This window comes from Pteronotus mesoamericanus, unplaced genomic scaffold (assembly GCF_021234165.1).
Source record: "Pteronotus mesoamericanus isolate MK-2021 breed Mesoamerican mustached bat unplaced genomic scaffold, CSHL_Meso_final contig_42, whole genome shotgun sequence".
In the NCBI taxonomy this organism is placed as follows: domain Eukaryota; kingdom Metazoa; phylum Chordata; class Mammalia; order Chiroptera; family Mormoopidae; genus Pteronotus; species Pteronotus mesoamericanus.
Window position 1 is genome coordinate 178,464 of NW_026555157.1, and position 25,600 is coordinate 204,063.

The 25,600-nt window shown below is 37.7% G+C and overlaps 1 protein-coding gene across 3 annotated transcripts in view; it reads left to right on the forward strand.

The window, feature by feature from the left end:
• ZBTB20 (zinc finger and BTB domain containing 20) overlaps window positions 1-25,600 on the forward strand; it is an 804,941-nt gene that overhangs the window by 178,115 nt on the left and 601,226 nt on the right. The window contains exon 2 of one of the 3 annotated variants that reach the window (XM_054577266.1): window positions 15,682-15,762. The exons of the other annotated variants lie outside the window; for them this stretch is intronic. The gene's annotated coding sequence lies outside the window, so the exon portion shown is untranslated. The remainder of the gene's footprint in view (window positions 1-15,681; window positions 15,763-25,600) is intronic. 3 annotated transcript variants of the gene reach the window in all.

The window sequence follows — 25,600 nt, forward strand, 5'->3', positions numbered from 1 at the left end:
TAACTTTCAAGAATAAATGTTGAAATGTAAAATGTATGTAAATATGTACATTGAAATATGATAAATAGCTGGCTTGCATATGCATGCTATATTCAAATGTATTTATGCATATTTCTAGCAGTACATTGTCTGTTATATGTACTATAGAAATTTTAATATAACCTGTGAGTTACAATAAGATTCTGTTGATTTTATGTAACTCTGGTATCAGAATGAGACTGACTTTTAAATATGTTTATCATGGTTATATGCTTATCATGGTGATGGAAACTTTATTACCATTTGAATCTAGGCTTCTCTCTTTTCTTTTCCATGAGCAAAGATACAGAAGTAGGTGCCTATGAATGCCCAGTATCTGACAATAATTTGAAAGTCCTCAGGGTGGTTCAAAGTAGCAAGGGGAAAATATGAACTGGACAAGTTGCACAGTGTGCATAGCTCAAGGTACTGAGATGGAAAGGTACCTTGAGCTATGCACATTAGCTCAGTGCAAAAAGATATCCAATGTGTGGATCTTTTTCTCACTAAGTATATAGTTTGGATTGTATTCTTTTTCTTTTAGACCTATTAGTTTGTGGTTTTTGAGGAAATGTTTGCCTCTATTTTTTCTAAAAGCAAAGTCAGGATATACTGACTAAAGGCAGAATTTTCAAAAGGCAAAAAAATTTCTGAAACTAGTGGTAAATACTTATTTCGTCAAGTACATTTAATTGTATTTAGATTTCCAAAATGCCCTGAGCTATGGATCTACCAGTTTCTCTCCCCCCTAGCGTCTTTTAATATGTAATCATCCAAACGAGATAGATAATATTTTAGGAATTTTATTTTCCCACGGCAAAAAACAATTCTTTGAACTAAATGTAAGGACTTATAAATACTTTATGGGGATATTGGAATATGAAAATAGTTTTCAGAGATCAATAGGCTTAGAAATACTCATTTTAATTTTGATATGTTGATTTCATTTTTGTTTGGAAAAGCTATTTCTTCACCTTTTTCTATTTCTCATATTACTTAATAGCCAATACAGGATGACACTGAAATACTTTTTAAGTTTTACTTACTGATTTTTTTTTTTTAATAAAAAGAGGAAAGGTGAGACACAGAGAGAGAGAGAAAAAAAGAGAGAAACACTTATTTGTTGTTCCACCTATTCACACATTCATTCATTGTTTCTTTTAAGTACCCTGACTGGAGTTTGAACCCACTACCTTGACATATGGGGATGACACTAACCAATTGGACTGCCTGGCCAGGACCAACACTGAATTTCTAAAACTTTGGTCTCAGACTACTTTTTGAGCACCTAACTTGCAACTTCTGTCCTACCTTTCCCATCCCATGTCATCTCCTTTCCCTAAGCTCACAATTCTTTCTGCTTGAATTTCACTGTTTGCTGCCTTAACATATTATGTCCTGCCATGTTTTGTGTCTTTGTTCTTTATGTTCATTCATCCTGCTATGTATGGCCTGCGTATAACCCAGAAAAATGCTGTGTAACTATCAGAGACCTTATTTATCCTCCACTACAGAATCAACGCATCTTTTCTTAGTGTCTCCTTCACATTTATGTGCATGAGTATAACACTTAGCACATAGTGTCATAGTTTTTACTTATGCCTCTCTCCTTTCCCAGATGGTAAACTTCTTGAAGAGAGGTTTTATGCCTCTTTCATTTTTGTGTTTACTTCAGCCCAGGTTCTCAATAAATGTTTATTGAATTGACTAGCTTGTCAGAGAATCTATACCATCAATTATACTCTGAATTTATCTATAACACAAACATAGCAAGAAAAAGGGATCCTTTAAAAATTCTGTGTACTAAATTTCCTTTGGGTCATTACATGATTTCCTTTAGGTCTGGGTATTTGTTTTGGTGCTTATTTTCAAAGCTCAGTAAGGAATCAAGTTCTTTTTTTTCCCTATGTACTGTAATAAAGTTAAATACAATTTTTAGACAAAAGACATTTCTAGTGAAAAAGAAAAGACCAAACCAGTGATTTATTAAAGTTGTTTTAGATCTTAACACTTGAAATGATAACATTGAAGGATTAATACAGAAAGTCTTAGAAGTGTTTAATACTCTAATTTTATACATACCACTGTTGATGAGTGTACTTAGTTTGAAATGGTTTTTTATATGTAGACGTACCCAAAGATCTGAAATTTAGGCAATAACTAGCTTCTCAAATGGATCTGTTTGGAAAGCATTATAAAAATAATAGCTCTCCTCCCAAAGAAAGATACAGTCCTGTGAAGGCTGCACTTATTTAATGGTGTCTCAATTGGAACAGGTGCCTTGCTTGCTTTGTTCTCCAGGAGCAGCTTTATAGGTTAAAGCACTGAGTATACAGTACACAGTGGCACTATAAACAAATCAAAATGAGGCCAAGGGAAAACTCATATAGGACCCACACACCTAAATGCAGTTAGTAAACAGAGAAACTAACTCTCATTAAGCATAATTAAACCTAATATTGACTGTAAACTGTTACTTACCTTAAATTTCTCTGTAGAGAGACTGGAAAGGGATTAACCTAGCAGGCTGGGACATTAATTACTACCTCTTTCACATTAAAGTTAGCATCGAGAAGGGCTGTATTCATAAATAAAACATAGTGGAAATTGAGAGACTGAAAATATGTAAATTAACTTTATAGAAAGGAAAGAAAAGCCTAAATTAAAAAAAAAAAAGAAAAAGTGTTGAGCAATGCAAGCCCTAGGAAAATGGAACTCTGGTTAATTACTACAAAAAAAAAGTAGGCTGAAATAATCACAGAAACATGTCCTTGCCTTCTGACTGACAGAATTTGCTTTGTAGGAGACTCCAGTTCAGCTGAGTCCACTTTTTCTCATGCATAGCTTCCTCCATGGCTAAAACTGACATGGGGTTGGAGGAGAGGATGAAGGGGCTTGGAGAAGTGGAATTTCTTTCTTTTTTTTCCTCCAGCCGTTAATAGCCCTTTATTTATGAAATTGATATAATGATTGTACACATGTTTGATTTGTCAGCAAGAAGGCACAGTGCTATTTTTTGTTCCATCAAAATGGTCTGGTAACTGGTCTCCCATTACTATTTAATAATCTCCTTCTTGGGTGCAATCTAAAAAGTATGTTGTGAAGGATATAAAAATGTCAGCTAAATTTAAGATCTACTGTTAAGTTTTTATATTATACTGCTGCCCCAAGGGGGGAGGCCAGGACTGGGGAGATAAGAATTTAAAGAGAAAAGCAAAGTAATGACAATACAGACTTATCTATCAGCCTTAAAATTGTCTCCAAAATCTATCAACCTGTCTGTTTACCCTGAATATGTGTTGTTATCTATTATTTGTCTTCCATGTCCTTTCCAATAAGAAACGATATATTCATTTCTGGATTTTGTTATTACTCCAGGGTGGAGTTCTAAGTTTTGGAACTGAATCCTACATACAACTTTGCTTAGGTTTGTCATATTGAACCATAGTTTAGGTTTAACATGTTAGGCTCTTAACCAGGTCTTAATGCTGTGATGCTAAATTTTATCTTTCAAATTCTCATGAGCACCAGAGTAATATAGTAGTTGCACATGTGGAAAAGGGAGCTAGAAATTAAGCCTGAAGCAATATTTGTTTTTATTTAGAGGATGTGACGTTTAATTTTAAAATAAAACCCTGAATTTTTTCCTCTGAATTTAAAGCTAGTTTCATAGCTCATGAGATGAACTAAGAAAACACAAATAAATAATGGACAAAATCTATCCTTTCTTTTCCCCCATTGATCAAAATTTAAAACCTGGTTGGATGACAGAGGATGAATAAAAACAGGGAGAGTAAGAGTACTTCTATCCTCTGTTCTTGTAACAATCATGACATTACAAAATAACCATAACAATGGCACTGTTATTAATCAGACATATTTATACAGAATTATTGTTGGCTTCTGCTCTATATTACCTTTAGTTTTACATGAACTTTTATTATCTGCTTATATCAAAAGAGAAGTAGTAAATGAACAAAGAAATCCTGTTAGGAGACAAATATTTGACATTTTGGGAAGCTCTTATTATAGGGTTCCTTCTTAAGTGAGAATAATGGGAAGGTTGTCATTAGTTGCACTATTTCAGACACTGGATTTTTAAAAACAGAAATGGAGCCGACTTTCTTTCTTGAAGAACATTCATCAGTTAGAACAATTAGAATGATCCTACCAGACTTGTGCCATAGTCTTCTTGTTTTATCATGTGAAACAATGACCTACCCATAAGACATCTCTTAAGGTAATTGTTTTTGCTTTAGTTTACAAAGCTAGCTTGCTGGAAGTTTCTCATTATTATTTTTTTTTAAAGATGGATAATCAGCTTTAAACTTTTGGAAAGTCTCTGATTAAACCACATTGCGGAAGTGTTGCAAGGTCTGTAGTCTGATGCCTTTTATTCATCCTACAACTGGGCAGCTCTAAGTAAATTCTTTTGAGGTTTTCCTCCCAGGCTTGTGACAGGTCTGGCTAGGATTTATGATGATAAAAGCATGATTATGGGTGATATTGAAATTCCTCTTAAAATCACAGGGCCTATACTTCCAGGGACTGACCACTTGACATGTATTTGTTTTGTCTATAGCTTGGAATAAAATTCAAAGTCCAAAGAATAAATATAATACTATCCTGTTGAAAAGAAAATAGGTGAGTCACAAGCCACTACAGCTACAACACATGAACTGCTCAATAAGAACAATGATTCTAACTAGTGGAGAAAGTGAGATTAAAATTTCTACCTGTGGGGCCTTTTCAAATTATTCTCCCTCAACATTGATAATTATTTGTTTAGATGCTTATTTAAGAGCCAAAGATACTACAAACAGTTTGACCAATTGATAATTTTGCTACTTTTAATCTTTTAAAGTATAAATGTAGGAAATAAAATAGAGATTTTATGATCATAGATTTTTCTTCTACCCCCATCATATTTTCCTTTTTTATGTAATGACACTGAGTTTTGGGGTTCAGTGAAAAAACAAACAAAAGGCCCAAATAACATATTAGCCCTCAGGAAGAAAAAAAGCCTGCCACGTTTGGAGATGGAAGAAAATACACAGCATTTTCAGTGTATTATTCTTTGTTATTTCAAGAAAGGTAAAAACTGAAACTCAAAAAAAGATTTGTGCAATGTATGGAGAAGGTGCTTTGACTGATCTAACATGTCAAAAGTGGTCTGGGAGGTTTCTTACTGGAGGTTTGTTCACTGGACGATGCTCCAGGGTCGGGTAGATCAGTTGAAGTTGATACCAATCAAATTGAGACATTAATTGAGAAGAGTCAACATTATACCATGTGGGAGATAGCTGACATACTCAAAATATCTGAATCAGTAAAGTTATTGGTGAAAATGAAAAATGTGTCTTTTACTTCATGGAAAAAAATATGGACTTTATGGCCAAACAAATACTTTTAAGACCTCTATCACTTTATCAAACTCTTACTGAGATCTCTTTGGACATTTTTGATCTTGCTTCCCACTTATTCCATTTTGAAATGTTTTCTGCTGTTATTTTCCATGGCATCATGCTCTTCTGATTTTCTTCCTATGTCCCTTGTAATTCCCCTAACTCTGTGCAAGCATATTCTCCCGTATACAGCTATTAAATTTTGGAGATTGCCGAGGCAGATTCCAAAGCACTTCTGTTGATGTCCAGCGTTTTGGACATCCTCATAGCCACTACACATTGACATGTTTTCAGATAATGTACTATAATTCTTTTCTGTTTCTGTTTTGGGGACTGTGTTTCAAAGTGATATTTAAGTACCTAGTCTTATATTTTTTATTACTAGTGATTTTTAATACTCAACACATGCCTACAGGGGAACTCATAAGGTAACTTTGGTTCTAATTTGAACGTCTTATAAAATATTTCTGATGTTTATGTTTTAACCTTGGGCAATTATTAATCCTCCTTGAATCTGTTTATTAATAATTACTATGTAGGTAGTCATCCAGCTCATTAGGATTCCATGATACTGTGGTTTGATATTTTACTACCTGAAGAGGATAGTGAAATCTAAAGCATGTGCAGATGACACTTTGAATTCCATAGTCAAAGTTTATAAAAATGTTTACTTGTCTTTTTCACATCTGCACTTCTCACTTTGCTTCCTATATCTACAATAATTCCATGCTTGTGGAATATATTCCCAATTCCATGTTTACTTAAAATTTCTTTGCACATTTTTTGCTATGAAGTTTTGTGAAAAAGCTTTTTCCATATTCTGGTTACTGCATTTACAGATGTTTTAACCCCACAAGAAGCCCAGATGTAATTGACAAAGTGGGCTTTAGTTTTTGAGAAATCTTATCCTTTTGTACACAGCCCATTGTTTGTCTTATGTTACCAAGCTGCTTCTATCTTTTTTGTGATTGGGTCACATTGCCATAGTACTTTCAGTACTCCAGGAAAATGGCCACTTTAAGGATATATTAATTAGATATTCAGAACTCAGTTTTAATCAGCACCAATGCTATGCTAGTGATTCATTTATATCTAGCTTATTAATTTTAGAATAACCATCATCTTTATCACTATTTTGAATCTACAGCCTCCTAATTCATGTGCTTCATAACATATTTAAGGCATGGGGATCTACTTAACATTTTCCTAGTGTGTATATATATGCATATGCATGTGTGTGTACATACATATTTTTTCATTATTAGTTTAGTAAAGCTAATCTTTAAATTTTCCTACTTATTGCTGGTTGATATTCCTTTAGCATACAAAAAGCAAGCCAACAAATAACCCAATAATTAAAAAAGAAAACAAAGCCTTGCTGTTTGTGTTGGTATCTGTTGCAAATTGGGTCTCATTGTTCTTATTTCTTTATGTACCTTACCCAATATCTAAAGGATTTCCTTCTCCCTTTGGGTAATTTTTAACTGAACACTTGCAAATACAGTCTGCCTGGATTCTCCCCAACCCTACCCTGGTCTTCTACTATGTGGTCTTTACTCAATTTAAAAATAAATGTGCTTTTCTCTCAGATTTTTTTGTTCATTTTATCATTTAAACCTACAATATGATATTCTCCGTTTCTACTTTTCTCTTCCTTTATGTTCATGTTTTTATTCTTGACATGTTATCCAATAAAATGTTTGAAGGTAAGCCTTGAGCAACCTGTGTCATTTTGTGTTTTAAAAACAGTCCTTTAAGGTTTGCTTGTCAGTCTCTAATGGCCCATTGGTGCTCCTTAGGGGAAGTGAGAGAACAGTTAATTTCCTCTCGGAGTTCTGGAAAGAAAATAAGTGAGTGATTCAGAGTATTTGTGGTTTTTAGTTTTTAGTCTCCTTAATTCTAAGTTTCATATGATTTGGTCCCATGCTAGCCAGAAATGGGAGAGTTTATTTCAAAAAATTTAAATGCAGTATTACCATAGCTGGTAATACTTATAAATTCACATTATTTTTTATATCTTTAAAAATGTTTATTATTTCAAATTATAAAAAATAACTAAATTTTAAAAAAATATAGGGTAAAGACTTTATTCTTGTCTGAATAAGAAAAATTCCCTCACTCAAATGCAAGTATAAATATTGTGCTCCAGTAGAACACTAACAACTGATTTTATCTTCATGTTTAAATTTTCATTTATTTATTATATTTTATTGATTATACTCTTAGGGTTGTCCCAGTTTTCCCTTTTTATCCCCCTTCCACCCAGCACCCTCCTTCCTGAAGGCCATTGTTCATGCCCATGGATCATAAGTTCTTTGCTACTCCATTTCCTATACTGTACTGTACATTCCCATGGCTGTTCTGTAACTACCTATTTCTACTTCTTAATCTCCTCACCTTTTCACCCACTCCTCCACACCCCCTCCCAACTGGCAACCAAGAAAATGTTCTCCGTATCCATGATTCTCTCTTTGTTCTTATTTGCTTAGCTTGCTTTTTATATTTAGTAGTTGACAGGTATGTATTTATTGCCATTTTATTGTGTGTAGTTTTGATCTTCTTTTTCTTAAATAAGTCCCTTTAACATTTCATATAATCATGGTTTGGTGATGATGAACTCCTTTAGTTTTGTCTTGTCTGGAAAGCTCTTTATCTACCCTTTGATTCTAAATGATATCTTTGTTGGGTAGAGCATTCTTAGCTGTGGGACCCTGCTTTTCATGACTTTGAATATTTCTTGCCAATCCCTTCTAGCCTGAAAAATTTCTTTTGAGAAATCATCTGACAGTCTTGTGGAAACTCCTTTTTAGGTAACTAACTTCTCTCTTGCTGTAATTAAGATTCTTTATCTTTAACCTTCGGCATTTTAATTATGATGTGTCTTGGAGTGGGCCTCTTTGCATCCATCTTGTTTGGGACTCTCTGTGCTTCCTGGACTTGCATATCTATTTCCTTCACCAAATTAGGGATGTTTTCTTTCATTATTTTTTCAATTAGATTTCCAATTTCTTGCTTTTTCTCTTCTCCTTCTGGCACCCCTGTGATGCAAATGTTGGGATGCTTGAAGTTGTCCCAGAGATTGCTTACGCTATTCTAGATTTTTTTCGGCTTCTTTTTTCTTCTTATTTTCTGATTGGTTGTTGTTTTCCTCCTCATTTTCCAAATGATTGATTTGATTCTTGGCTTCATCCACTCTATTCTTGTTTCCCTGTTAATTGTTGCCTATTTCAATTAGTGTATCCTTCATTTCTGACTAGATCTTCTTTATGACGTTGAGGTCCTCACTAAGTTCCTTGAGCATCCTTATAACCAGTGTTTTGAACTCTGCATCTGATAGGTTGTTTATCTCCATTTTGTTTAGTTCTTTTTCTGGAGTCTTGATCTGTTCTTTCATTTGGGCCATGTTTCTTTGTCTCTTCATTTTAGCAGCCTCCCTGTGTTTGTTTCTATGTACTTGATAGAGAGCTGCCATGACTGTGTCTTGGTATCATGGCCTAATGCAGTAGGTATCCTGTAGGGTCCCGTGGTACAGCCTCCCGTATCACCCAAGCTGGGTATTTGATGTGTGCCCTGTGTGTGGGCTGAGGACAGCCTCCTCTTGTAGTTGAGCCTTGGTTGCTGTTGGCAGGTCAATGGGAGGGATTTACCCAGGGCAGCCAGCTGCAAGGATTGGCTGTGACCACTTACTACGAACCTCTGCCCTCCGTAGAGGATCAGCTCTGCAGGCGCAGAGTGGTGGTGCTCTGACATGGTCTATAGCTGTCCACTAGTTGTGCAGGTCTTAGTTTCCTGGATGGTACAGGCCAAGGCCAGCCCCCACCTGTGTTTTGCCCAGGGCCACCCTGCCTGAGCTATAAAGCAATGTCAGATGGCTGCTACTTGTGCTGGGCTTGGAGATTCTCAGGCGAAGCCAAGCTGTAATTCCAGCCTAGTTACTGCTAGTGCCATGCCTGAGGCCCCTTAGTGGGGGGTTATGGAGGTTGGGGGCACACAGAGGCCTGCTGTTGCTTTTTGAAAGGATTTAGGAAGTTTTGAAGCATGAGCCAAGGCTAGCCATTTATATTGCAGAGCCATTGTTAACAGCTCTAAGTTGAGTGGGACAGAGCCTCAGGGGATATCCAGGGTGGGGCAAAGAGTCTTGGCCAGGTTGATGGAGTGTCAGATATGGCACCTGCCTGCCAGCTCTGCTCCTTGCCTACTTTTTGGTCTGGGACAAAGTTCACTTTTATGTCAACCACTTCAGTTCCTCCTGTGATAATGGTATCTTTTAAGCTGCCAACCAAGTGCTGTAGCTCAGAGGGAGTGAGTCTAAGTTGGTGTTTGGGTTCTTTAAGAGGGACTACTTGAGACTCTAAAGCTTCTTCCAGTGATTCAATCCCTGCTGGGTTTTGCAGCCAGAATTTATGGGGACTTACCTTCCTGTCACTGTACCCTCGTCTCAGGGGTTTTGTGTGGCACTGGGACTCTTCCCTCCTGAGATATCCCTTCTAAATTTTCATCCACCACATGTGTATGTGGGATCAGCCCATTCTGCATCTCCACTCTTTCTACCAGTCTGGATGGATGTAGTTTCTTTAATTCCATAGTTGTCAGATTTCCCATCAACTCGATATCTGCTGTTCTGAGTGATGATATTTCTATATAATTATGTTGCAATTTTGGTGTGGTACAAAGAAGCAAGCCATGTTTACCTGTGTTGCCGTCTTGACCAGAAGTCCATAATCTAATTTTCTAACATTTTATATATTATACTCTTCCTAGGTTCTGTGGGTAAGTGTGGCAGGTGAAGCATTATGAGCTTGTTGTCACTACAGGAAGTAAGTGAATTATAGGAAGTAAGAAATATCTAAACTGTAAACATATTGCAATATAAATTCTTTAGACCAGAAATCATGATTTTCTTTTTCAATATTATAGACTAGAGGATCTTCCAAAGAGTAAATACTCAGTTGATGTAAATTAATGGTGAACATTCCTAATGGTTAGCCTTTAAAAAGTAGCTTTATAATTATCTTTGAAGCTTTAGGGAAAACCTCACTCCTGAAATGCTTTTTAATGAAAAATTACATATTTTTGTGTGGAGACATTCAAATAAAGATGAGTCCATTTTTAGTTCATTGTATGTGGAATGGTATGATTGGAACTCCGTTAAAACAATGTATGTTGTATCCTTTTCATTTCATTTTGCTGATGAATTTATTTTCAGATCGATGGGTGCGCAGAACAGAAGACTTAATTTGCATAATTAGTAGTTAGCACATAAGAAGAGTGTATACACCATACCTAAGGCCCTAGAAAGCGTTTTCCATTGGAGGTCTAGCTCTAGGTACACAAAGAAACCACTTGTTTCCCATCAGGTAAGAATTGAGCTAGCGACCTTATGTTGGTGGATTCATTTTCTTTATAGAGATTGATATGATCCCCCAGGTAGCATTTGTAAATGTATGGTTGTTTTGGTAACCAAAAAGCACTGCTGGAATTTAGTGGACAGAGGAAAGAGATGATTTTAAATTCTGTAATATGTGGGCTGGTTACTTAAAGGGGACTTCACTAGCTCTCAAAGCCAATAGAATTCTTGTGGAGAAATGCTATTTATGCAGTATAGGTTTCCTTTATGGCAGTGGTTTTTAAATACATTTTCATAATAATCCACAGAAAGAAATCCATTTAAATCATGACCTAGTGTACTCATGCAGATATGTGAAACTGAAACAAAAATTTCACAATAATTGCCCTTTCTATGTGTGATGCCTACAAATATTTTTCATTATATCTGATTTTATCTTACTCTACCCCCATTTTATCCTATCTTACCTCAACCCACTGTCTTAATTTCCAGACCGCTAATAGTATACCCTGCAACTTGAAAAACAGTGTTTTAGAGATCTTTAGATGTCCTGGTGAGTACAGGATAAAAGACAAAATGACTCAAGTGTTAGTTGCCTCTAATATGACTTAGTTTCCTTTTACCTAAAGCAGAGTTCAAAACTTCCATGCAACTGTGATCCGCATTTTTGGGGGGAAAAGGCTTTGGTCTCGTATGTCAGCAGTCCAGATACAAAGCCTGACTGCCACCTTTGCCCAGTGTTGCCATGCCAGTGAGAAAAGGGAAACCCAGAACGCTTTACCGGCTCACTCACAGCATTTGGATCCAAAGATTCAAAGTTACCTCTGTGGTGCATATTAGGAACCATGTGGCATTATGTTAAAATCAACAGGGTTCAATGAGGTGAGAGTAAAACACTCTGCTCATCCTGTCAAAGTGCGTTATCCCTAAGCTGTGAGATGGTGACTTGGCATATTGGGTCTCTCCCTTCTATGCTATTGATTTAGGCAGATGCAGAGTCAAGTAGCCTGCATATTTCGGTGTACTGTCCAGTTTATCATAGCTGTATAAAATTAACCAAGATTATTGGCTTCTCAGAATACTCGCTCTTCAGAATACTTTTAAGGGAATAGTTGCTGATGGCATGTCTACCATTATACCTTAACTTGCTTCCTGTCCTTCACCTGAAATTACTATACCAATTAAAAGTCAGTTCTCAGCTGAGGGAGGAAAGGGTAATTTGAAAAAAATATTCCCTAGTGATTTCAGTATTTCTTTGTAATAGAGGATCATTAAAAGGCTATTTATAGGGTACCTGCCCTGCTATCTTAAGTCATCAGAATATGTTCAGCACAGGTTTAGTAGCATAGAGATGAGCTGAGCATGGTCAATTTTCTGCTGTTATCTTCCTGGACCATGTGCTATTTTCATGAGTGTATATCCACCTGTTTGACTGAAAAAGCCCAGAATGACCTTCATCCCTTGCTTTTGTTTTTATTTTTTGTTGACCCAGTGACAATTGCAGAAGTCCATGAGTAATAAATAAGATATTTATATTTGGGAGACTAGAGATTATAACCATCTCTTCTTCCTATGAGCTGAGCTTGGTTAGCATTTATGCATACTTTTGTCAGTATGGTTGGTTGTTCAGAGACATTGGTTTCATTTTCAGTAGTAGACCATAATTAGTATTAGTATTAGTATTAGAATTAGTATTAGTATTAAATCTTTAGCATGAAAATGGATGTTTTAGATCTATCTACAATATAAAACCAACAGTATTTGGCACCAAACTTTAAATGAATTTAAACAATTAGATTTAGTATACCACAACATTTGCCCTTTCCTGCTTCACTTTTGTTAGAATTCTCTCCCAGGTATTTTCCACTCATGTTTCACCTGTGGAAATAGGCCTGTTTCTTTACAAACAAAGCAAAATAAAATGTATCCCCTTCCCGCCAATATTTTGTCCAACTTTACCCAGATAAACAGATTTCCTAGAAAGCGGAAGTCAGAGATGGAGTGATGGTGTGACAGTTGTTTTTCTCTTTCATCTTTTGGAGCCATCACTTCTTATTTGAAGATGGTGACTTATTAGGGTCCTTACTTTCCCTTACTGTGTTAAAAACCTTTCCTGGAAAACATTTCCGTGGATGATTTTAGGGTTAAGTACAAGGCTTGTCCTGTTTGAGTTTGACAGTGTGGAAAGAGACAGCGATTTTTTGTTTTTCAGGTCCTTGTTGAGTGATTGTCATTAAGTCAGTAAGGCCAAGATCAAAAGACAAGCTCAAAGTGCAATAACAGGTGAGTTCAAGTCAAGGATTAGGAATAAAGCAAAGCCATGTGGAAGGAAAAAGAAATAAGATCCTGGGTGAGCTCTATCAACATAACTGAGGAAACTATATCTTATTTTTATTGGTTCTCAATCACTTGGTACATGAATAGATATGTCTGACTTTTAGTTAGAGTGTCCAGGTAGGTATAGGAGGCAGACCTATTTTGTCACTGGCTACTGCAATTTAGGATCTTGCCCAAGAGTCTCTGGAGCTGGAGTTGTTAGAATTAATTCAGACTCATGGAGTGGCTCAGTGGGTTGGTTACCCTGCCTGGTGAGGGGCTGAATGCTTTACTTCCAGCTTCTAAGTAACCATAGTGGCAGTAGTACTGTTCCCATCAGGACCCACCTGCTCTCTTGGGACAGTGTGTGGGATAAAGTAGAGTCTCAGACTTCCACTTGGCAGGCATGGTAAAAGTGGTTTCCTTAGGAATGACTATTAGCCTTTTTGTGGTAGAGAAGGTTTGTCAGCAGAAATGGCAGCTGCAAGTAAAGGAACCATTGTCTCCCCTGTTCCCCCGTATCAGCCAGGGCAGGGTGCGATCTATCTAGCTTCACAAGATGTGTTCCAGCTGGAACTTTGTGAAATTTTCTATTCCTCTGTTATTTCCTGCAGTGAGTGATTGGCTTCTAATTGTGTATTTGCTGATGAGTGCTCTTGAGGTACCACAAATCTCTTACTTTGGAAGAGACCTGTGACTACAACTTTCACTTTCTTTGTTCTCATTGAAGTATGCTGAAACTGGCATTCAAATTCTCTTTGATTGGGTGGGTCCTTCGTGACTCTAAAGTCTCAGATTAAATGATAGGTCCGTAAAGCGGCTTTTTTAGATCATTCTGTCTTAAGATAGGGCCCTTTTGTTAATCCACACCACTATATTGTGTTTACCTCTTTCTCAGCATATGTGGCTTTAGGAAATTTTAAGAAAGTGCTGGCTGTTGTGACTCAGTGGGTTAAGTGTCAGCCTGTGAACCAAAAGGTTGTTGTTAAGGGTGTACAAGAGGCAACCAATTGATGTATCTCTCACACATTGATGTTTCTCTCCTTCTCTTTCTCCCTCCTTTCTACTCTCTCTAAAGATAAATAATAAAATCTTTAAAAAAAGAATGTGTGTATCAATATTACACTTATATTTAGTGTAATTATTGATATGTTTGGATTTATCTACCATTCTATATTTCATTTCCTGTTTGTTCCCTGTGTTTTCCATTCCTCCATTTCCCATTTTCTGCTTTGTTTTGACATTATTTGAACATTTTTTAGTACTCCATTTTAATTTGTCTATTGTGCTTTTGATGATATATTTTTGGATAGCTTTTTTGGGTCTTACTTTAAGGTTTATAATATACATACTTTTCATAGTATTTTCAGAATCAGTATTTTATCATTTCAAGTGGAATGTAGAAATCTTTCCATCATATAAATTTTCTTATTTTCCTAGTTTTGCTTTATTGTCGTCATATATCTATATACATTGAAAATCCATCAGATGTTATAATTTTTGCTTTCAACTCTCAGATATTTTAAAGAACTCAAGGGAGAATAGTTTATTGTGTTTACTCATATGCTTATCATTTCTGTTGTTTTTTCTTTATTCTTGATGTATAACATTTCCTTCTGTCTGGAGACCTTCCTTTAGCAATTCTTTTGGAGGAGATCTGGCAACAGATTTTTATTTCAGTTCTTTCTTATCTGACAAGGTTTTTATTTCACTTTGTTCTGTAAAGATATTTTTTACTGGATATAGAATTCTGTGTTGACAGTTCTTTTCTTTCCGCACTTTAAAAAAGGTATGCCATTTCCTTCTGGCTTCATGTGGTTTCTGATGAGAAATCCATAGTCATTTGAATCACTGTTTCTCTAATGTGTGATTTCCTCTGCATACTTTCAAGATATTATTTCTTATCTTGAGTTTCCACAGCTTACTTTTGATGTTTCTGGACATGGATTATTTTTTATTTTATCCTGTTTGGAGTTTGCTACGTTTTGAATATGTAGGTTTATATATTGCACAAAATGGGAAGTTTTCAACCATTATTTCTTCAGATGTTTTTTCAGCATTGTGCACTTTCTCCTTTCCTTTTGATACTCTGATGACATGAATGCTAGGCTTCTTGTTCTTGTCTCACAAGTCTTCGAACTCCTTTTGTTTGTCCATTTTGTTCATATTGGATACTTTAAGTTGATCTATCTTCCAGCTGACTGACTCTGTTATCATCTTCATTGTTACTGAGAGCATACAGTGATGTGTTGCTAGTTGTTTATTTTATGTTTCAAGACTGCTCCTTGTTGGAACAATTTCATAATAGTAAATTTAAAGTCTTAGTCACACAATTTCAACATCTGTTTCATTTTAGTGTTTGTGAGTATTAGTTATCTTTTCTCATGTGAGTTGAGATTTTCCTGGTTCTTCATATGCCTAGTAATTTTGGTTGTTACCTGGACTTTTTAAATACTATGTTTTGAAGTTTTGAGTCTTGCTTAAATTTTATGGAGAATGTTGATATTTTTGTTTTGGCAGTCAAGTGATTTGGTTAGGTTCAGGTAATAATTTACAAACTGCCTTCTATAGTACCAATGCCAATTTTATTGTCAGTGCTTTCCAGATCTCTCCTACTTGTGTAGCAGTGGCGAGTCTTGAACGTAGGCACTGGTCTGTTAATTTGTGCAGCTCAAGGTAAGCCCAAAATTTCTTAACTTTATGGGGTTGCTTTATCAAGCTCCGTTGTCCCTATGATATTACTGAGATTTTATAGTTCCATAGAGCTTCTTTTTGTGACGCTTTCCTCCAGTCAATGAGCTGTGGCTTAATTTACTGCATTCTGATGCACATTTCCATGACTGCCCATGGGCTAAGTGGTGAGAGGACAGAGAAAGAAAAATGAAAGGAATGAAAGTTCACCCACCCTCTTGGGACCACAACTATATTTTAAGCTGTTGTTTTAAATGAAATATTTTACTGCAATAAATCATACTTATAAAAAAAAGCAGAAATCATAAGTATACATCTAGGTGAATTTTCCAAATGTCACCATACCCATGTAAGCAGCACCCAGACCAAGGAACAAAGCATTATCATATCAGAGGTCCCTTCCTCTCTCATCCCACTTCTACCCACTCCCCCCTCAGGATAAGACTATTATGACTTCTAATGCAGTAGATAAGTTTTGACTGTTTTTGAATAATATATAAATAGAATCATGTGATATATCTTCTTTTGCTTATGTTGGTGAGATTTATCCATGTTGTGTTGCATCTCTGTGTAGCTGCAGATTTTAAAATACATTTTATTGCTTGAGTATTCTTGTGTATGAATATGTCACAATTTTATTTTAAGCTCTTCTCCAATAGATGGACATTTGGTTGTTTATAGTTTAGAGCCGTTATGAATAGTGGACATTTTAATGCATGTTTTGTTGTACATATATCTAAGTATTTTGTGGGATATATACCAAAGAGTTTGTTCAGCTTTACTAATAAAGCTGTTATTGTCAACAGTTTCCAAAATGATTTTACCAATTTCTATTCTGAGTGTCAGTATGTGAGAGTGTCAGTACGTGAGAGTGTCAGTAGCTCGAATCATTGACAAGACTTAGTATTAGCTGTCTTTTCAATTTTAGCTTTTCTGGTATAGCATGGTGACACAGTATGGTTTTAGTTTGCTTTCTAAACTGGTGTTATTAAGCATCTCGTTATGGGTTTTTTTTCTACTTACATATCCTTTAATATATGTGTTAAAATTTATTGTTCCTTTTAAAGTTGGTTTTGTTACTATTTTTTTAAATTTTATTTTAATTTATTTTTTCAAATATATTTGTCTCTGCCTACCCCCTACCACTTTCCCTTGCCCCCTCCCTCCTTCCTTCCCTCAGCTCTTCCCCTTTGGTTTTGTCCATGAGTCCTTGCTATACGTTCCTTGACTTTCCCCTTCCCTTCCTTTTCCCCGCCCCACCTCCCTTCTTCCCTCTTGTCTCTGTTGATTTCTTTTCCTTTCAGTGTTGCTGGTCTTATTTTCCTTGCATCTTTGTATTGTTGGTTAGGTTCCGCTTATAGGTGAGATCATATGGTATTTGTCTTTCGCCCCCTGGCTTATTTCGCTTAGCATAATGCTCTCCAGTTCCATCCATGCTGTCGCGAAGTTTAGTAGTTCTTTTTTTCTTTCTGCTGCATAGTATTCCATTCTGTATATGTACCATCCCTTTTATTTCCAATCATCTACTGATGGGCATTTAGGTTGCTTCCAACACTTGGCTATTGTCAATTGTGCTGCTATGAACATTGGGTTGCATAGGTTCTTTTGTATTGGCGTTTTGGTATTCTTAGGGTATAGTCCCAGCAAGGCAATCACTGGATCAAAAGCCAGTTCCAGCTTTTTGAGGAAATTCCACACTGCATTCCACAGTGGCTGCACCAGTCTGCATTCCCACCAACAGTGGACTAGGGTTCCCTTTTCTCCACAGCCTCGCCAGCACCTGTTGTTTGTTGATCTATTTATGATGGCCATTCTGACTGGTGTGAGGTGGTACCTCATGGTGGTTTTGATCTGCATTTCTGTGATGGCTAGTGATGCTGAGCATCCTTTCAAATGCCTCTGGGCCCTCTGTATCTCCTCCTTGGAAAAGCATCTGCCCAGGTCCTTTGCCCATGTTTTGATTGGATCGTCTGTCTTCTTGGAGTGGAGTCGAGTGAGTTCTTTATATATCTTGGAGATCAAACCTCTATCTGATGTATCATTAGCGAATATATTTTCCCATATGGTTGGCTCCCTTTTCATTTTGCTGATGTTTTCTTTAACCGTGCAGAAGCTTCTTATTCTGATGAGGTCCCACTTGTTTATTCTTTCCTTTATGTCCCTTGCTTTAGGAGACATATCGGTGAAAAAATTGCTGCATGGGATATCTGAGAGTTTCCTGCCAATGTTCTCCTCTAGGACTTTGGTGGTGTTGCGACTTATATTTAAGTCTTTGATCCATCTTGAGTTTATTTTTGTGTATGGTGTCAGCTGATGATCCAAGTTCAATTTTTTGCATGTAGCCGTCTAGCTCTCCCAACACCATTTGCTGAAGAGGCTATTATGGCTCCATTTTATGCTTCTGCCCCCTTTGTCAAATATCAGATGCCCATAGAGACCTGGGCTTGTTTCTGGGCTTTCTATTCTGTTCCACTGGTCCATGGGTCTGTTCTTGTGCCAGTACCAGATTGTTTTGAGTATAGTGGCTTTGTAGCAGAGTTTGATGTCCGGTATTGTGATCCCTCCTACTTTGTTTTTCTTTCTCAGAATTGCTACGGCTATTCGGGGTCGTTTATGGTTCCATATAAATTTTTGAAATGTGTGTTCTATTTCTGTGAAATACGTCATTGGTATCTTAATAGGGATTGCATTGAATCTATAAATTGCTTTGGGTAGTATGGACATTTTGATGATATTAATTCTCCCAATCCATGAGCACGGTATATGCTTCCTTTTATTATTGTCTTCCTTAATTTCTTTTTTCAATGTTGTATAGTTTTCTACATACAGGTCTTTTATGTCTTTGGTTAAATTTATGCCTAGGTATTTTATTTTTCTTCTTGATATATTGAATGGTATTTTTTTTCTGATTTCTTCTTTTATTGCATTGCTGGTGTACAAAAATGCCTTTGATTTCTGAATGTTGACTTTGTATCCTACTGTTTTGCCAAATTCCTTATTAGGTTGAGGAGTTATTTGGTAGAGTCTACAGGGTTCTCTATGTACACTATCATGTCATCTGCGAACAATGATAGCTTTACTTCCTCCTTTCCTATTTGGATGCCTTTTATCTCTTTCTCTTGTCTGACCGCTGTGGCTAGGGCTTCCGATACGATGTTGAAAAGAAGCAGTGAGAGTGGACATCCTTGTCGTGTTCCCGATCTTCGTGGGAAAGCTTTCAGTTTTTGCCCGTTGAGTATGATATTGGCTGTAGGTTTTTCATATCTGGCCTTTATTACGTTGAGGAATGCCCCATTTATTCCCATTTTGCTGAGTGTTTTGATCATAAATGGGTGCTGTAGCTTATCGAATGCTTTTTCTGCATCTATCGAGATGATCATGTGGTTTTTGTCTTTTATTTATGTGATGTATCACGTTTACTGATTTGCGTATATTGAACCATCCCTGCATGCCTGGGATGAATCCCACTTGATCGTGGTGGATAATCTTTTGAATGTATTGCTGGATGCGGTGTGCCAATATTTTGTTGAGGATTTTAGCATCTATGTTCATCAGCAAAATTGGCCTGTAGTTTTCTTTCTTTGTAGGGTCTTTATCTGGTTTTGGGATCAGGGTGATGCTGGCCTCATAGAAAGAGTCTGGGAGTCTTCCCTCCTCTTGGATGTTTTGGAATAGTCTGAGAAGGACAGGGGTTAGCTCTTCCTTAAATGTTTTGTAAAATTCTCCTGTGAAACCGTCCGGCCCTGGGCTTTTGTGCGCCGGGAGTTTCTTGATTACTGCTTCCATTTCCCCAGCTGTTATCGGTCTGTTCAAGCTTTCTGTTTCTTCCTCCTTCAGTGTTGGAAGATTATACTTTTCATCCAGATTTTCAAATTTCTTGGCATATAATTGTCCATAGTAGTTTCTGACGATCCTTTGTATTTCTGTGGTATCAGTTGGTATTTCTCCTCTTTCATTTCTGGTATTATTAATTTGGGTCCTCTCCCTTTTATTCTTGATGAGTCTGCTTAAAGGCTTGTCAATTTTATTTATCTTTTCAAAGAACCAGCTTCTGGGTTGGTTGATCCTCTGAATTGTTCTTTTTGTCTCTATGCCATTCAGTTCTGCTCTAATCTTGACTATTTCCTTCCTTCTACCTGCTCTGGGATTTATTTGTTGTTGTTTCTCCAGTTCTTGAAGTTGTAGTGTTAGGTCTTTTATTTGAAATGTTTCTCTTTTTTAGGTAAGCCTGTATTGCTATGAACTTCCCTCTCAGGACCGCCTTTGCTGTGTCCCATAGGTTTTGGACTGTTGTCTGTTCATTTTCATTTGTTTTCAGAAATTTTTTGATTTCTTCTCTTATCTCATTATTGACCCATTCATTGTTTAATAGTCTACTGTTCAGTCTCCATGAGTTTGCAAGTTTTTGAAGTTTCTCTTTGAGGTTGAATTCCCGTTTCAAGCCCTTGTGGTCCGAGGAAAAGCTTGGTATTGTTTCAATTTTCCTGAATTTGCTGAGGTTTGCTTTGTGTCCTATCATGTGGTCTATCTTTGAAAAACTTCCATGAGCATTTGAAAAGAATGTGTATTTTTCTTCTTTGGGATGTAAGGTTCTATATATGTCAGTTAAGTCTCTTTGATTCAGTGTGTCATTCAGCGCCACAATATGTTTATTAATGTTTTGTTTGGAAGATCTGTCCATTTATGACAGTGGGGTGTTGAAATCCCCTACTATCAGTGTGTTGCTGTCTATATCTTTTTTGAAGTCATCCAACAATTTCCTTATAAACTTGGGGGCTCCTATATCGGGAGCATGCAAGTTTACAATGTTGATGTCTTCTTGATAGATTCTTCCTTTAAGTATTATAAAGTGCCCCTCTGGGTCACTCTTTATGGCCTTTGTTTTGAAATCTACTTTGTCTGATACAAGTATGGCAACCCTGGCCTTTTTCTCTTGCCCATTTGCTTGGAATATTTTCTTCCATCCCTTTACTTTCAATCTGTGTAGGTCTCTTGCTCTGAGGTGGGTCTCTTATAAGCAGCATATGTGTGGGTCATGTTTTCTTATCCATTCAGCTACCCTGTGTCTTTTGATTGGGGCATTTAGTCCATTCACATTGAGAGATATTACTGATAGAAACTTACTCATCTTTTCTCTTTCTACCTGTGTTCCTCTCTCTCTGATTCTCTTCCTTCATCTGCTTAACCCAGTCCCCTGAGCATATCTTGGAGTGCTGGTTTGGTAGAGATGTATTCTTTTAGTCTTCTCTTGTCTGGGAAACTCCGTATTTCCCCTTGTGTTTTAATGGAGAGCCTAGCTGGGTAGAGCAGCCTTGGCTGTAGGTCCTTGCTTTTCATGGCTTGGAATATTTGTTGCCATTCCCTTCTGGCTTGTAGTGTTTCTGTTGAGGAGTCAACCTCCTAGGCGTGTGGAGGCCCCTTGTATGTTACTTTCTCCTTCTCCCTTGCTGCCTTGAGGATTCTCACTTTGTCTTTGATATTTGCCATTTTAATGATGATGTGTCTTGGAGTGGACCTCTTTGAGTCCCTCTTGAGTGGGGTCCTCTGTGCCTCCTGGATCCATGAGAGCCTTTCTCTCCTCAAATTAGGGAAATTTTCCATCATTACTTTTTTGAGGAGGTTCTCTATCCCTTGCTCCTCTTCTTCTCCTTCTGGGATCCCTATTATACGGATATTATTGCGTTTCAAGTTGTCTTGCATTTCCCTAAATGCCTCTTCATTCTTTTTGAGCCGTTTTTCCATTTCTTGTTCTTTCTGGGAGCTTCTTTCTACCTTGTCCTCCATCTCACTGATTCGACCCTCGGCTTCATCCAGCCTGCTTTGGATTCCTTCTCCTGTGTTCTTCAATTCAGAAATGGTATTCTTCATGTCCTCTTGTGTCTTCTTGATAGTTTCTATGTCCTTTTCCAGGCTGATATAGTTTGCTGTAAGATCCTGATAGTTTCTCTGCAGTTTCTCATAGTTATCTTTGAGCTGGCTGAGCTCATTGAGCTTCCTTAGAACCATTGTTTTGAATTCAGTATGTGATAGTTCCCTTGCCTCTATTTCATTTAGCTCTCTCTCTGGGGAGTCCCCTTTTCCACTCATTTGGGGGGAACTTCTTTTTCTTCCCCTTTTTGTAAGAGTCTGTTAAGTATTTTTGTCCTTTACTTTTCCTACTGGGCCTGCTTCTGATGATGTCAGTTGTTGACCCTATAGGACCTTGGGTTGTTTGTTTGAGACTTCCAGGAGTGTACTGTCTTTGTCTGAGTCCTTCTTGGGGCAGCTCTGTGACCCCTTTGGTGAGGGCTGGGCTATTTTTGGGGATCTCTCTGCACTCTCATGGGGGCTCCTTGAGCGCGCTCCCAGCGCAGCAGGATCCCCCGCCTGCCTGGGCTCGCATGTGCTTGCCCCAGACCAGGGGGCTTATTCGCGACCTCGCATACTCATCTGGCCCCCCTGGCCGGCAAGCTCTGAGGCCCTCATCAGTTTAGGGTCTTCTGTTGTGTGTTTTGCCCGCTTTTGGCTCTTTGGGTGCGTTGCTTGCCCTCGCCAAATGGGTTATGGAAATGGGAGGAAGTCAGCTCCAGGACTCTAAGGTTAATCCTGTCTCTGGTCTCTCCTCCAGGGACTCTGGGCAGCTGTACTAATTTTGTCAGCTGGTCCGCAATCACGGACAGGCGGGTCAGTTTACACCTGCCCTTGCAGCTCTGTGCACTCCCTCGCAGGCCATATCGGTGCCAATCTGTGGGAGGCCTTGCCCTCTGATGCAAGCGTTTGCCAGCCCGCGCGGGTCACACACACGCTCGCGTACCCTCGCCAGTCACTGGGCGCAAGTGTGCGCACGTGCACTGGGTGTTTCTGGGGTGTCTATGTGTGCTTTTCGGCTTTTGTGTCTTTGGGGGTGTTGCCTCTTCCCGCGCAATGGAGACTATGGCAAGGAGGAGTCGGGACTCCCCGGTTCCTCCTCCCGTTCTTTCCCCAATGACTCTGTTTCCAGACTCTCCTCAGCGGCCTCTGGGCAGTTCCATGACCTCTTCGGCCAAGGATCTGTGCGGACTGTGTTTCCATCGCAGGCAGTCTGGTTCATGCGCGCCCCACTTCTGCCTCTTTGGGGTTGCGCCTTTCCAGCCCACAATGGAGACTATGGAAAGAGGAGGGAGTCGGGACTCCCTGGTTCCTCCTCCCATTCTTTCCCCAACGCCTCTGTCTCCACTCTCTCCTCAAGGCTCTCCCAGCCAGTCTGCTCTCAGCCCCGCAGCTCACACATGTACAAGCTGTGTGCGGAGCGCACAAAAGGCAGGTTAATTGATTCTCTTATGCCTGAGCGAGATGGTAGCTGTAGAGTGGGAGGTGAGTTATCACCCGGGCTCCTCTGGCCCCCGGTGCCGTGTCAGTTCTCTTCAGAAAGTTTTCCTCACCAGTCTTTTCCCAGGCACCAGCCCTCCCTGCTGCTGCCTCTACCCAGAGATCAAGGAGAGTGGCTGCCACAGCAACTTTTGTGTTGGCCCTTTTAATGTCTCTTTGCATCCCCAGCCACCTGTCTCTGGCAGAGAGCGTCCCTAAGCTTTTCGCGGTTGCGTTTTGTCTGTATTTTCTCGGCTTTAGCTGCTGTAGTTTAGGGGTCCCTGTTTCTGATTCAGACCCCATTCTTCTTGGGAGAAGCTAACTGGCCGTTTCAATGTCCCTCTGGTGCCGGTGCCCGTGGGCACCCAGCCCACCCTCTTGAGCCTCCACCGCACTTCTCACCCGTTGCGATGTGTGAGAGTCGAATCCACTGTCTGCGGCACCACAGCTCCTCTCCCACTTGTTACTATTTCTTTTATGTGTTTTAGGTATTTCTTTATATATTCTGAATATATGTCCTTTGTCAGATAGATAGATATATATATTATAGCTATCTTACTCTTGAGACTTGTTTTTCATTCTTGTAATATTTTGATAAACAATTTTTTCATTTTTATGAACTTTAATTTATCAATCTCTTCTTTGGTAGTTAGTGTTTTTTATATCCTATTTTGAAAAGAAAAACTTCAGTCAACTACAAGATCATGAAGACATTCTTTTGTTGTTGTCGTCCATAAGATTTGTTGTTTGCATTAACATTTAAGTCTGCATTTTACTTGGAATTCACTTTTTTGCTGTGAATAAGATGTGAGGTGAGGATTTAGGGGGATAGGATTCATTTTATTTGTTTGTTTGTTTGTTTGTTTTTGATGTGTGTATCTAATTGATCAAGTACCATTTGTTAAAAAGGTTGTCCTTTCCCTGGGTACTTCAGGAGTACCTTTATCATATTCAGGTCCTTACACATGTGTGGGTCTGTTTCAAGACTCTTCAGTTGCATTGCTTTATTGTCTATCCTTCTATCAATAATACATTGCTAAGTAATGTAGATTTTGAAGTGTTGTATCTGGTATTATAAATTCTTTAGATATGTTCTCCTTTTAGATTGTTTTGGTTATTTTTTGTCTTGTTTTCATTAAAATTTTGGAATCTCCTTATTAGTATCCACAAAATGGAATTTTCTAGGATTTTGATTACAGTTATATTTTGGAAAAACTGATATCCAATCTAAAAGGAGTTGTATTTACCACTTATTTTAATCTTCTTTAATTTCTCTCAGTATTATTTTATAGTTTTCCATACAGAGGACTTGCATAATTTCTGTTTGATTTATTCCTGGTATTCAATTTTATTTTATGGTTTTGTAAAGGGTAAAGTTCCCTTTTTAAAATGCATGTTGCTAGTATGTAAGAATACAACTCATTTACATATGTACATATTCACCTTGTAGCCAGGGATCTTGCTAAATTCATTTATTAATTCTCTGAGATTCAATGGTTTGTTTTGGAGTTTTTAGGGACACAATTATGTGTTCTGTGAATAATTACACTTTTATATCTAAGTTTCCACTTCATATACTTTTTTTTGGTAGCTTATTGAGATATAATTGACATACAAAATTATGTAAGTGTAAAGTGTACAATGTAATGATTTCATATCCTTGAAATGATTATTATAGTAGGGGTAGTTAGTACCTTCACCACCACACATAATTACCATTTCTTTTTGTGTGTGTGAGAAAATTTAAGATTAACTCTCTCAGCAACTTTCAAGTGTACAATACAAAATGTTATGTTACATCCCCATAACTTATTTTATAACTAGAAGTTTGTGCACTCCATGTAACTTTCTTTGATTATATTTTATTGATTATGCTATTACAGTTGTCCCAACTTTTCCACCTTTATCCTTCTCCAGCCAACACCCCCAACTCCCTGAGGCAATCCCCACACCGTTGTTCATGTCCATGGGTCATGCATATAAATTCTTTGGCTACTTCATTTCCTATACTGTATCTTACATCACCCTAGCTATTCTATAACTACCTATTTGTACTTCTTAATACCCTTGCCTCTTTATCCTTTCCTCCACACTCTTCCCATCTGAGTCTTTAAACCCTCTCTGTGTCCATGATTCTCTGTTCTTCTTGTTTGCCTAGTTTATTTTTTAAATTCAATTGTTTATAAAAATGTATTTATTGCCATTTTATTGTTCCTATTTTTTATCTTCTTATTTTTCTTAAATAAGTCCCTTTAACATTTCGTATAATAATGGTTTGGTGATGATGAACTCCTTTAGTTTTTTTCTTTTCTGGGAAGCTCTTTATCTGTCCTTCAATTTTAAATGTTATCTTTGCTGGGTAGAGCAATCTTGACTGTAGGTCCCTTCTTTCATGACTTTGAGTATTTCTTGCCAATCCCTTCTATCCTGAAAAGTTTCTTTTGAGAAATCATCTGATAGTCTTATGGCAACTCCCCTGTAGGTAACTAACTGCTTT